The sequence below is a fragment of the Ambystoma mexicanum genome, chromosome 3q (genome assembly GCF_040938575.1).
Source record: "Ambystoma mexicanum isolate Mex_15411 chromosome 3q, UKY_AmexF1_1, whole genome shotgun sequence".
Lineage (NCBI taxonomy): Eukaryota > Metazoa > Chordata > Amphibia > Caudata > Ambystomatidae > Ambystoma > Ambystoma mexicanum.
This window is the reverse complement of record NC_090926.1, coordinates 745,862,650-745,874,887: the sequence shown is the minus strand read 5'-3', so window position 1 is coordinate 745,874,887 and position 12,238 is coordinate 745,862,650. Positions and strand designations below refer to the sequence as shown.

The window sequence follows — 12,238 nt, the reverse complement described above, 5'->3', positions numbered from 1 at the left end:
GGGCCTCCATCCGAAGCCGCTTGTCGCCGGGGACTACCCGCCTCTGTGGCTCACCCAACACTTCTTGCACTGCCCCTTCCAGCTGGGCCTTCAAAGCCCTGCTGATAATGCTCAAGGCCTCCTGCAACACCTGAGCATCCACCACAAAACCTGGCATGATATCTCAACCTAACAACTCTCCCAGAACAACTACTTGCAAAAAAGAAACTGTGCTACCCCTCCCCCCACCACACGGAGCAAGCCCCCACCAACAGGGCTCCTAGACTGGCCCCCACTGAGGAGAAAACCGATCACAAATTCTTAACACTACTTTTTTTTAATGTTTCTTACCCCTTCTGCTTGTCCACACTCAGGCTACTACCAGGAAAGTCCACATTTTAAACCCAATGCACTAGCACCAAGAGGTAAAACAGAACCAGCACTGCAATGGCCATGCTGGCTTGCTATTATACAGAGAGGCAGACTAATGCCAAGCTGCTGTATAACTTTAAATATCCTGAAAACAATTTCTAACCATCTTCATTTATTCTTATTCCCTAACAATCTTAATTTATTTTCATTCCCTACCTGTCGAAATTTAAATTATGTTTTCTTTCCCACTGCTGTGGATCCTAGAGCTTTCCTACAAGGAAGAGCAATGCGCACTGAGCAGCCGTGCACCGCACTGCCTCCTGGTGGCTTATAAGCATGCCGCAGTCCCCGCCCAGCTCTTGGTTGAGCCGCAACGGCTCCCGCTCCAAAGCCGCACGCTCTGACTAAAAGGGACCACCCATGAACCTATAACCGGCCCCCTACCACCAAGCCCCCTAGTTCCTGGCCAGAAGAAACCCTCCCCAATGGAGCGGCGTTGGTCAGAGCCGCCGCAACCAAGAACAAGAAAAGGAAACCAGCACCTAGGCGAGCCGGAGACCAACACACTCCTTATACCAGGTAAACCAACGATAAGTGTTTTATTTACAACACTGCATAAACGAAACATACTTTCTTTCACTTTCTTTTTTTTTAATGTTACACCCACCTGCAAAAATAACCCGTACACTCCCCCCTACGGCCACATAAAAAACCTGTCCCACCGTCAACAACGCCCACCAGAATGGCCCCAATGCACGGAAGGAGCGGGAGCAGCGATCCTGACAAACGCTATGCCCCAACCGTCACCTGCTCCCGAACCTTCCCTGCCCCCATTTATACCGGGGAAAGGGCGCCCAAAATAAACCTGGGGGAAACGCTTGCGCATACCCCCACCCACTCCCTTCTGCTGGAGTGTTTTCTGATCGGGCAGAGTAATTCCATGTTTACCTAGGGGTAATCTTCATTTACACCTAGTCTCTCTCTTCCTCATCAGAGTCCTAAAATCATGAAGGGAATTTGCCTTCCACCAGCCAATCTCCTAAGAAAACACCCTTTTAGTTTGAGCTGTGCCACCTATAAAATAAACTATCGCATTAGAGTACAGATAGGGAAAATGGCATATTAGGAGGGACACACAGCCAGTAGATTTTGTTTGGTTATTTGCCCACCCATTGACTGTGAATGGACATGCTAATCCCTATGGCCATTCCTGTCCAGTTCCTTCCCCTCCCTTCCCAAATAACCCCTCCTGGGAACTCTTGGAGCTCACTTTAATCAAGCCTTACCATCAAGCCTTACACTGAAGGTGCCTGCCAGTGTATTTTTCAAAGCAGTCTTCTGAGAGTTAATGGGCCGCATTACAAGTTTGATGCAGGGGGATACCACCAAACTGTATTACCGTTACCGCCACCCTGTCTGGCAGAATTATTTCCAGATTCAAAGTGACCCTAACAGCAGTTAATCCCCGTTCCATGGAGTCCCATAGGACTTCATGGGGGGAGTTGCCAGTATCAGCGGCACGACTGTTAATACCAGCAATTTTTGCTGGTGGGGTGCCGGAATTACCTCATGTTCCGAGCTGGAGGTAATTCCGGCCACCCTACCGGCAAACTCCTAATGAGGCCCAATGACTTAATTGGAGCTGTAAACCGGCTATTGGTGCAATACAAATGTCTTAAACCAGGACTGCCACAATCCACTCGAATTATAAGCACTCTTCATGTTCTTCCTTGAAGTCCTGTTAAAACTAAGCATTGGCAAAGCCAGCAGTTGTGTATAAGTATAAGGCATTTGCCAGGAACTGCTATTAGAAGTCCAAGTACCTGCACCATTTTTCACCTGCCACCACCAATGGGCAGTTAATACCACTACGGAAGTGCCTGGCAAATATCTTTCCCATGCCTACACAAAAGTCCAAACTGTTGGGGGAGCGGGAGGGTGAGGGAGAGACTAGGTGTAATGAAGATTACTGGTAAGTAATCAGGGTATTAGCCCCACATCCTCTCTTCCTTGTCCTAGTCCTAAACACAAGAAGGATACGCAAGCCTAGGTTCAACGGTATGCTCAACAACAAAAAGACCACGGAAGACCAGACCCCAAGAATGCTGCAACACATTGTGACTATTTGTGAAAAAAGAACCCTTATGGAATAGCTGCGTGTAACACAGCAGTGCCAAAATCATTATCTGCTTGTCCTGGCAAATGTAGTCGATAAAGGTGAATGAAAGTTCCTAGGACTGCACAGGTTACAGCCCTACAAATGTCCATTAGTGATGCCCCTTTTGCTTGGCCAAAGAGGTTGCCATGCCTCTAGTCCACCGGGCCAGGATTTGTTGGGGAGGAGGAAAGTCCCTAGTCAGTAAGCCAGTGAAATGGCATCCTTTAACCAACGACTGTTGTAAATAGAGGAAGCCTTATGACTCCTCCTAGGAGCGGAATGATGCTTGGGTTAGGAGGACTGTTCTGACCTCCAGCTTAGCCAAGAGTTTCTCCTCTCCCTGAGTGAGGTCTCCTGGAAGAACTGGTATTACAATGTCTAGGGACATATGAAAAGTGTAATCCACCTTACGTCGGATAGTGGGGCGTACCAGAGGATGCCCACTTCACTGCTGGAGACTAGGTAAGGGGGAGGGTTACAAAGAAGGGCTCTCAGTTCACCAAATTGCCTGACAGAGGAGATGGTGACCAGGAAGATGGTATTTAAAGTCAGGAATCTAAAGTCTGTAGAAACAAGCTGCTCAAAAGGAGGGCCATGGAGAGCTCTAAGCGCTCTAGGGCAGTCTGGGCAGAGTCAGGACCTTCACTCTGAGGACTGCAACAATTAGCACAGAGGCTGACAATAATATCTGCCAGGGAGGTGGGAACCCAGGGCTCTCCGATGCTCGAATAACAGCCCACTGAGTTATAAGGGATGAGTGATCCAGGCCCATGTCAAAGCCTTCGTGTAGGAATTGGGAATCGTGGGGCGCCCATAACCTAATTCCAGTAGCTCATTCCACCCACATCAAGAAACAACGGATTGCCAGTGCTGAAGGTCATCTGTAATCCTGTACTGTTAAAGGAATAGTGCGCTCAGAAATATTATTGTCCCGAGGGTTCGGGCATGTGTTTTTAAGCATACGTTGATTGATCGTACAAACATTTCCTATGCACCTTACTGTAGTTTTCCTCTTTTTTACACATGCGAAATCAGGCAGCAGGGCGTGTCCATTTTGTGATAATCTGATCCGTTGCCGCATTGCCCAAGCAGGACTGCCCTGGCAGCACTAAATCACATCCCCCGCCCCTGAGGCTGACATCACCAAACCTAGTGATATTCTCCGCCTATCTCCATGACGTTACTGGTCAGGGTAGCCAAACGCACCCGGTCATCACTTACGTGACGTGACGCAGAACCCGTAAATCAACACACATTGTCTCACAACACATGGTGTCACAATTCAGAATATAAAACTGTACTTTAAAATGAAATAGCAAGACTCTACAATTTGTAAAGTACTTTTATTTCACAATAAACGCTCCGAGAACATCCAGCGATTGCCATATTCAATCAAATGGGTAATTATTTTTTTCTCGGTCCACAAATGTTTATTGTGAGTCACACAGTGTTCTTTTTGGGGACATAAGGTGTTCCTTTTGGGTAAAACAAGCGCTTTGGTCGCACGGTGAATCGCAAGGCTTGTGCATCAACTTGGCACTAGACCACCGTAAATGATGTTATGTTGCTCCTTATCGCTGGTACGGTGTAAGGGCATATCGGCCCTTGGCGATCGTTCCAAAAAAAGAGTCATTAATATCCAGCTATTGACGTGTATCTGCAGCTGCCGGTTGAAAAAGCCGTCAGTTGGTATCTAGAATCGATGACAATCGCAGGATGTACTTGTTTGTAAAACATAACAGAAATGTGTCTCAGTAGCCGATCTTTATTACAATTGATCATTTTACCCATTAATTTGGCATCGTGTTAAAACTAATGATTAGCACAGACGTGAAACTATGTGAACAGAGAGAAAACAACATGGAAAGTACTCCACAATTTGCTTCGGAGGTTAGTGCTATGGGGTATGTTCAACTCGAAACGGGATGCGGAAGCTAACGCTACAATTCGAGGAACACATAGATGGCATTTTAATAAAATATTAGCGTTGAATCTGGGGGAACCGAGTGGTGGTCTACATGCATCTCGATGCTGGACTGCCCATGTGCCCGGCAGAAAGACGAGTACACACAAAGGTTGTACTTGTGTTTCATTGCAATATGCCACACAGAACAAACAAGTACAATGTAACCCAGCAATAACGGTCAGCTAATGATAAGTCGACTCGTTCGAGTATAAAATCGTCAAAAGTCAAACTTACATTATATTCGGTAATTCCATTCTGTTGGCGTAACGCAGACCGTAACGCAGCCTCCGATCGGATCAACGATTTTTCATAAACTGAATTTACATGTTCCTTAGTCCAGTTTAGGAATGGTGAACCTTTATCATATCTTACGTTATTACACCCCTCCTTTAATTCAATTCCTTTTGGAATGGTCCCTTTCTCTCAAGGTCAAAAAACAATTGAACCTTATACTGTGAGCGATGCGTGGGCTTCCTCAGCTCGCAAGCAGAGATTCAAAGCTGGTGACCTTCACTCAGAATGAAGATACATTCTCAGGTTGCAACATCCTGTCTCACCGCATCCATGAGAACTGGAATTGGGAAACACAGGCACAGGATGAAAAATGTGGGGGCTGTCATTGCTCGCTGTTCGCGGCGCTGCTGAGGGGTAGGGGAATCTTTGCAATGACAGAATGCACCCTAGTCCAAAATTGGAGTCAAGGGTACACAAAATTGAGTCAAAGTGTGTCTAGCAATAGCCCCACCTCTGCTTATGTCAGGGCCTTCTTCCCCATGGCAGCAGATGGGCAAAGGAGGCCCCCGCATGAGTGCAAGATCAGGATGTCACTTTCGCGTATAATGTATGTTGGCCGGGGCTGAAAAGGCCCACTCCTTCCTTACATTAGCAACGACCCCCAACACATGCCCCCATGAATATATTGGTCAGAGTGCTTATATTTCTCACCAACAACCCACTTTGATGCGCTGTTTTGTTCACAGTCAGTAGTTCTTGCGTGCCGAGTATCTTATGTAGCCTAGGTCTCATCCCTTTTGTGGGATGAGTAGTTACTCAGCTATTTGGGCAACTGTATGGTAAGGCAACTGCCGAACCCCAAAGTTGCTTTCACACTGTTATCCATCTGGCCCTCTCACAATCAGTGAAGGTCCCACAGTAGCTCGATGAAACTGAACTGTGAAAGCACAGAATTACATTGTACGGCATTCGTAAAATTGACAATGAGGATAAATTTCAAAAGACAAATTGGATGCTTTATTTGGACACTCATAAAAACATTGTGGATCAAAAAACAGATGGTAACCATTTGAACCGGGAACTGAACTGTTCCACGAGTTCTGCTTTAGGCGGACAGGGCATGCTGGCAATGTTTTGTGGCAATGTATGTGTGCTCGGAACAAAATCGCGCGCAATTCCGTGATTATGCATCTCCAAGACATTAATTACAAGATCTTTCACAAAATCGAATTCCATTTCTTCATATACTACCGGCTTAACCACACATTTTTTTTTCTTCTTTTCGTAAATACCATAGTGTAGCGAAGCATCCCAAAGTTTTCTGCAGTCCTTGATTGTTCACGGCCTACATTCTCGTTATGCGCTAATACCGCTAGTAATGTCCTATATTTTATCCCTTCTATGCCGAAATGCAATCTCTTTGGCCTGTACTTTAGGCACATATTGTGGAAAACCCCCAAATCTCCCATGTGACAGAATTCTGTGAGTCCCTTCAGATCTCTTGATAGAGTTTTATCAAACACAATCTTCTCAAGGGCTTTGTATGGAGGTGAAGATGGAATCAACCACTTCTTCTTCCGTTCCTGCTCCGGCGACAAAGGGCCATGTTCACATTGGTGGAAATGTTGGTTTTCTGTCCAAGAGTGAACGTTGGAACAGTGGTACATTAGAGAATTTCCACAGACCCATCACAAGTTTTGGAGCTCCACTGAAAGACTGGGACCACTGTGAAATATTTTCAGAACCTTTTTTTTCCCTGCAGCTGAGATTTTTTTATTGCTGGATTTGGCAACGTGCCATACATCAAATTGATGGCGAATATTTGGAAACTGCTCTCTCATTGTCTTGGCTATTGAAATGTGTCTGTCCTTGGCTATGAGGTCGATTTGCATTCCCCTCCATTGGAGATCTTCCAGTGATTTTATAAAACCCAGTTTCTCCAAGGCCACTGAGGATTTACATTCAGACACCTGCACCACCACCAAACCCACAATATTTTTACTTTCCATGTGCTGAAAGTGGTATGTGCAATACTTTGCTGAAAATCTGGGGCTGTCACATTGTCCATCACCAGCTAGCCTGAACCGTTTTTCGGAGAATGTACTTTGAATAGACAATTGTTCAATTTTCCAAGCTTCACTAATGGCAGGGAATAGATATTGAAGTTGATATTTGTAGTACTGCGTTTTAGAAAGGAACTGGAGTCCCACAAATTGACAGAAACTGGACAACTTAATGAAACTAGAGCCACTGAAAAGTAAAGCCGCTGCACACACTATAGATTGCCAGATGGCAGTTTCCCCAGCATCGGATGAACGGACCATGAACATTTTCTATGGAGCATTTCACAGGTGGCATGTATTTTGAGGTTACTGCCTTGTGATACACGAGTGACATTCACCAATGGCTTCCCACATATATCCCGTCTCACTGAAAGCACACATCTCAGCATCATTATAATCTCCCATCAAGCTGCTGTTGAATACTATATATTTGGCCTCCTTTATTAGACTATCATCCTGCATTAATGTTGTTTGACTGAACTGTGGCTGACATATCAGCCAAACTGGACATACTGTAGTCAAGATCTTTGTCTAGTTCCTCGGTCAATTGTATTGATGTTTCAGTCTCTTTCATTTCAGCATCTGTTACTTGAACATGAATCAGAGAAATCATCAATGTCGATTGGTTTTTGGTGGCCCTTTTTTGGCGGGTGTCGATTGTGTCAAGTGGTCTGCGACTAATTCAAAAGCATCTTCAATACATTCAGTTTCATCTTCATCTGTTGGAGCAGTCACATTGTAGCAATGGTCCAGCAACACTTTGCTGGCTTCGCCGGTCACATTAAATTCATTTTCTGGCCATTGGGCAAAAGCATCTCGAGTTTGCTTATTGATTTGAACACGCTGCACCTCAAATAATAGTTGCTCCATGGTGAAATCAGTTTGGCAAGCAGCATCTCTCTTTTCTGTCGCTGTCTGTGTCTGTATAGTTCGTACACCATCAGGCAACTAGAAGACAGGTTGGAAAAACATGTTCAATGTAAATCCAACATACAATATTGGACAAATAAGATTTTAAAAAAAGCATGTTTTGAAGGCACCAGCACAAAACACTGTTTGAAAATGAAGTTGTTTGTAACTTACCGTATCTTTCTTGCTTTTCTTTGAAACCTTCTTCTTCACTGTAATGACTGCACCAGCAAGCTGGTCCACCGACTCAGATCAACGCGCCTCCTCTTCTATATCCCGATCTTGTATACATCCCTAGAAAAGAGTATCCATTAAAAATAAGTAATTTGTATTAGAAATCAAATTATTCCTTTGCACACATGGCTTACACAGATAAACTCATACATCGTGTATGTCATTTAGTCAAAATATACATTTTGAATTTCACCAGATTGATGGCTAGTTTACTCAATCAACGTTGACTTTGAGAAGCACACTGTTAGAAATATTGTATTGAAGCAATTTGCAAAAACTGCTTGTTTCTAATATTTTCACTATCTAATAGTTTCAGATCTAGGACCGGCTTTCTTTCATTCGAGGGAACTGTCAGTGCGCATACATCTGGCTCTGGATCAACTACGAGGGATGATGTAATTGTAGTCGAAGCTTCAGCATCTCCCTGTAACCCAGTACTTGTTTTAGTATAGATGAAAAAATTGAACACACACAATGTGATGCAGACAATGGTACATATCAATAACAAAACATGAATGAAACATTGTGTAAACGAACGAGACGATGCGTAAATATGATCATATTATCTCAAATTCCATGCATAACAATTCCGGACCTGAATATCTAAGTAAGACTACCTGATACGCGCTCAAAGTTGTTGTCTCCAGGCAAGACATGGATGCTGAATCTTGCTCCTTCATATTCAGTGCATAGTCATGGAGTTGTAAAGGGAAAATTTGATTTTATTTAGAAATGCTAATCTTAAAAACTGGCATGTAAGGAGAGAGATTACGAAAACATTGTGCTTATTTCAAAGGGCACTATAGCATAGTTATCTTTGCCCATAAATCGTTTTCTATGATGCTCCTAAAACCAAGGACAGATGTGTAGCAAAATGGTCTTTATTTAAAAAGCAATACAATCTTGTTAATATGAAAAGTGGACATTTACACCTAAAACACCAATCCGTCCATTTAGTTACCTGTTCACTACCCCAAGGGCTACAGCTAAATCCGGAAACCGTGACTCACCTGAGGCGGCCTGTGAACGAATAGAGTCGGAATTGCATTTGGGAGCAATTTACGAGTCGTTCTGAGTCGATTCTTCTTTGGGTACATGGATTGGTCGTACATATTCGGAGTAAAGTGCAGGCTGCAGATGCGGAATCGATCACCCCTGGTGTCCAGCAAGACTTCTTTGACTCTACTTTCAAGCTCTGCCGGCGCAAATCCACAATATCTGACCCTTTCTCTTATTCAATCTATATTCTTCGGGAATACATGCATTGTAGTGCCTTCAGATTTGTCATGGGTCTTAGAAGGGCAACCGAAAATCATACATGCAGGCATTGTTGAAAATCCTGCAAAAAAAAGGTCAACATTATTTGAATATTACTTTGCATAAAAACGTGAGAAAGAAGGAATTATACCATAGATTCTTCTATGAAAGCTGTGGTTTGGTCACCGCAGCAAAACCAGTGTAGCGTGGCCGGCTGTATTATAGGATAATAAATAAACAATTCATTGATGTGATGAAAATCAGAACATGTTACTCGTCCTTTGAATGTACTATCGTGCATCAAAAGGAAACATGCTTATAGACACGGTCCGCAAAGGATGCAATTCGATCCAAATTGACACTGATGACAGTTGATATATATCGATAACATAACAAATTAAAATCAAGCCAATGGCAATGAGATGAATGAACATAACACTACTGGGTACATTTGTTCGAAATAGATAGAAATTTAGAGATGAAGGAGATATGATTAGGTGACCTGTCCTTACCTTGACCAACAAACAGTTAGATTCTGCAAGCAGGGTAGTTAGTGGCAGGAGAACAGGGAGATATTCACAGGTAGCACGACGAGGAGCTGACTCGCGTCTTATGTGGATAACAGGGGCGCAGCCTGCTTCAGGGGAGCATGCCTGGAGACACTGGGTCTGGGGAGGCCATGTGTACAATGGCCCCTGTGCAGAAGATACCTTTGACGTGTATATGGTGTTTGGCACCTTGGCCGTTCCCACCCCCGACAGCACCCCTTGGCAGCGCACATCCACTGGTGCAAGCTGGCTTTGGAAATGGAGGGGGTGGATGTGCCTGAGGCGTGCAGGCAAGACCCGGAACACTGCTGAATGGAGACACACTTGATTCACTGAAAAATGGAAACATCCATTGATAAAAGTTCTGTTGTGTTTTATTTTGTTTCTCATTTTGATGGCACAAAACTACTACACATTGTAAGGTTCTGGTTACAGCACAGTGAGGGAAAATCCCCTGTACTGACAGCTGTCACTGGGGAAAGTTTCTCAAATGGCACCAACGACACAGGCGGGTATTACTCATCGAACGCGGTGTCCAAGCCTCAATGAAGCCACCATGTAAATGAACGATAGGCCACCAGCCTGTACCACCTGTGAAAGAGAAAGATACAAACTGTTTTTAAATGAACAAGATAAGTGTATTAAACCTTAGTTGCCAATGACAATTCTTGTATCCAATGGCATTGTTGCCAGTATAATGTTGCTGTTGAATCGTCCTCCCAACTGTCGTCCGAAGTCCCATTGTTTGCGCATCTTTCTCTTTCGAGTAATTCCACCTCGGAATACTCTGGCTCGTACTGGTAGGGCTGTATTGTTGCCATTATGGGGGAAACAAAAAAAATTGATTGATGAATGGTGCTGGTATCTGTTCGCACGGGCTACAAGCAGCGAAAGTAGCTGACCTGAGCACAGAAACGAGGCACAGAATACTCAAAAAAAGACAGTGTAAGGAATGGAAAAGAAAATCTGATGTTATCTCTTGACAAGCAGTCTGTTTATACTCATCGAGGAAAGAGGCGTCCTGCCATTTCCATGGAGACACGTCATTAGTTGGAGCGCAGACAATGTTGACACAAGACGTGCTTTGGCCTTGTGAAATGGACGTTACGCATCTAGTGATGTCAGCCTCAAGGGCGGGGGATAAGATTTAGTGCTGCCAGGGCAATCCTGCTTGGGCGATGCAGCAACGGATCGAATTATCATAAAATGGCCATGCCCTGCTGCCTGATTTCGCATGAGTAAAAAAGAGGAAAACTACGGTAAGGTGCATAGGAAATGTTTGTACGATCGATCAATGTATGCTTAAAAACACATGCCCGAACCCTCAGGACAATAATATTTCTGAGCGCACTATTTCTTTAAGCAAAGCCAAGGTGTCTGGGATCGTACTGCTCAGAATACCTGATTTAAATCAATACAAGTGTGGTGATAGTAGTCTATTATAACTTGGAGCTCCTCTTGGAGTTTGACATGGTCGTCTCATATCCTTGGGAATCTCTGGACCATGTTAAATAAGCCAGTGGCACTCACTGGGGCATGTACTGTGAGACAAGGGTGTTGCCCGCTCCCAGGAGTTTTCTGAGTGGGAATACACCTGTGCTGGTATTCATTGTTTAGTTCAGGAAACCTGTGAACGTGCCTGAGGTCGGTGAAAACAGTTTAGAAATCTAAGCTCTCATTTTGGGGGTGAATGAGCCATTGATCTGCTGCATGGGTGTGGATTGTGGTAGGTGGTTTAGAGGAATCAGGGCTATCGGGTTGATGGTCGGCATGTTGTTCAATATAGCCGGTGTATAAGTGTCCAAAATATCTTCAGGGCTTTCTTTCAATGGGGGCTCTCCTTGCAGAATGGGATATAATCGTTTGCACTCACTTTTGTGGGTCGGGACCTGCAGGTTTGAGCACTCAGTTTTAATGGATTTTACTTGCTCCTGGAGCTTTTCCTGAGAGTCTTTTAGTGCCGAGTGTTAGATTTTCTCTGTCTCTTAGTGGCATCGCTATACCAATCGAGATAGCTGTCCCAGCGGCGTTGGTGTACACGTGCACCCTTCTTCTCTAATTCCTTTCTTCTTCCTGGGGAAAATGTTTAGTTGATTCCCTAAGTGTATATTTGTGCCATTATTCCAGGTATTTGCATGTTTTTGATTAATAGTGGTGAGTAAACATGAAGTGTGCTGAACTTCCTTTTGGGGCTAGTGGCACTTGTCTTGCTTGCCCTGAACCCATTCTCATGGGGTAAGACAAGGGATGTTTTATTTCAGATCCAGGTCTGTTCCCAACCCGGTCTGCACCGGGACCCTAGCGAGTCCCATGACTGGCGGTGTGGATACGCTCGAACTATAACCGCTCTGCTGTATCTATCCAGAGGCTCAGTTATCGACTCCTGAGCCTTGTTCAGAGCGTCGTACATACATTTCAGAGACATCTGCAGGCGTTGTTCTGATAAAGAAGACTGCTGGTTCACAGCCTATATCCCCCGTTATTCTACTAACAATTCAAAACAGTATTTAGTTCTTCA

At 44.4% G+C, this 12,238-nt stretch overlaps 1 long non-coding RNA gene across 1 annotated transcript in view; it reads left to right on the top strand.

Moving 5' to 3' along the window:
• The first annotated feature begins 708 nt into the window (after window positions 1-708).
• The window catches only part of LOC138582934 (uncharacterized), a 98,909-nt gene continuing 87,379 nt past the window's right edge, over window positions 709-12,238 (top strand). The window contains exon 1 of the long non-coding RNA XR_011305110.1: window positions 709-930. This is a non-coding gene — a long non-coding RNA (uncharacterized lncRNA). The remainder of the gene's footprint in view (window positions 931-12,238) is intronic.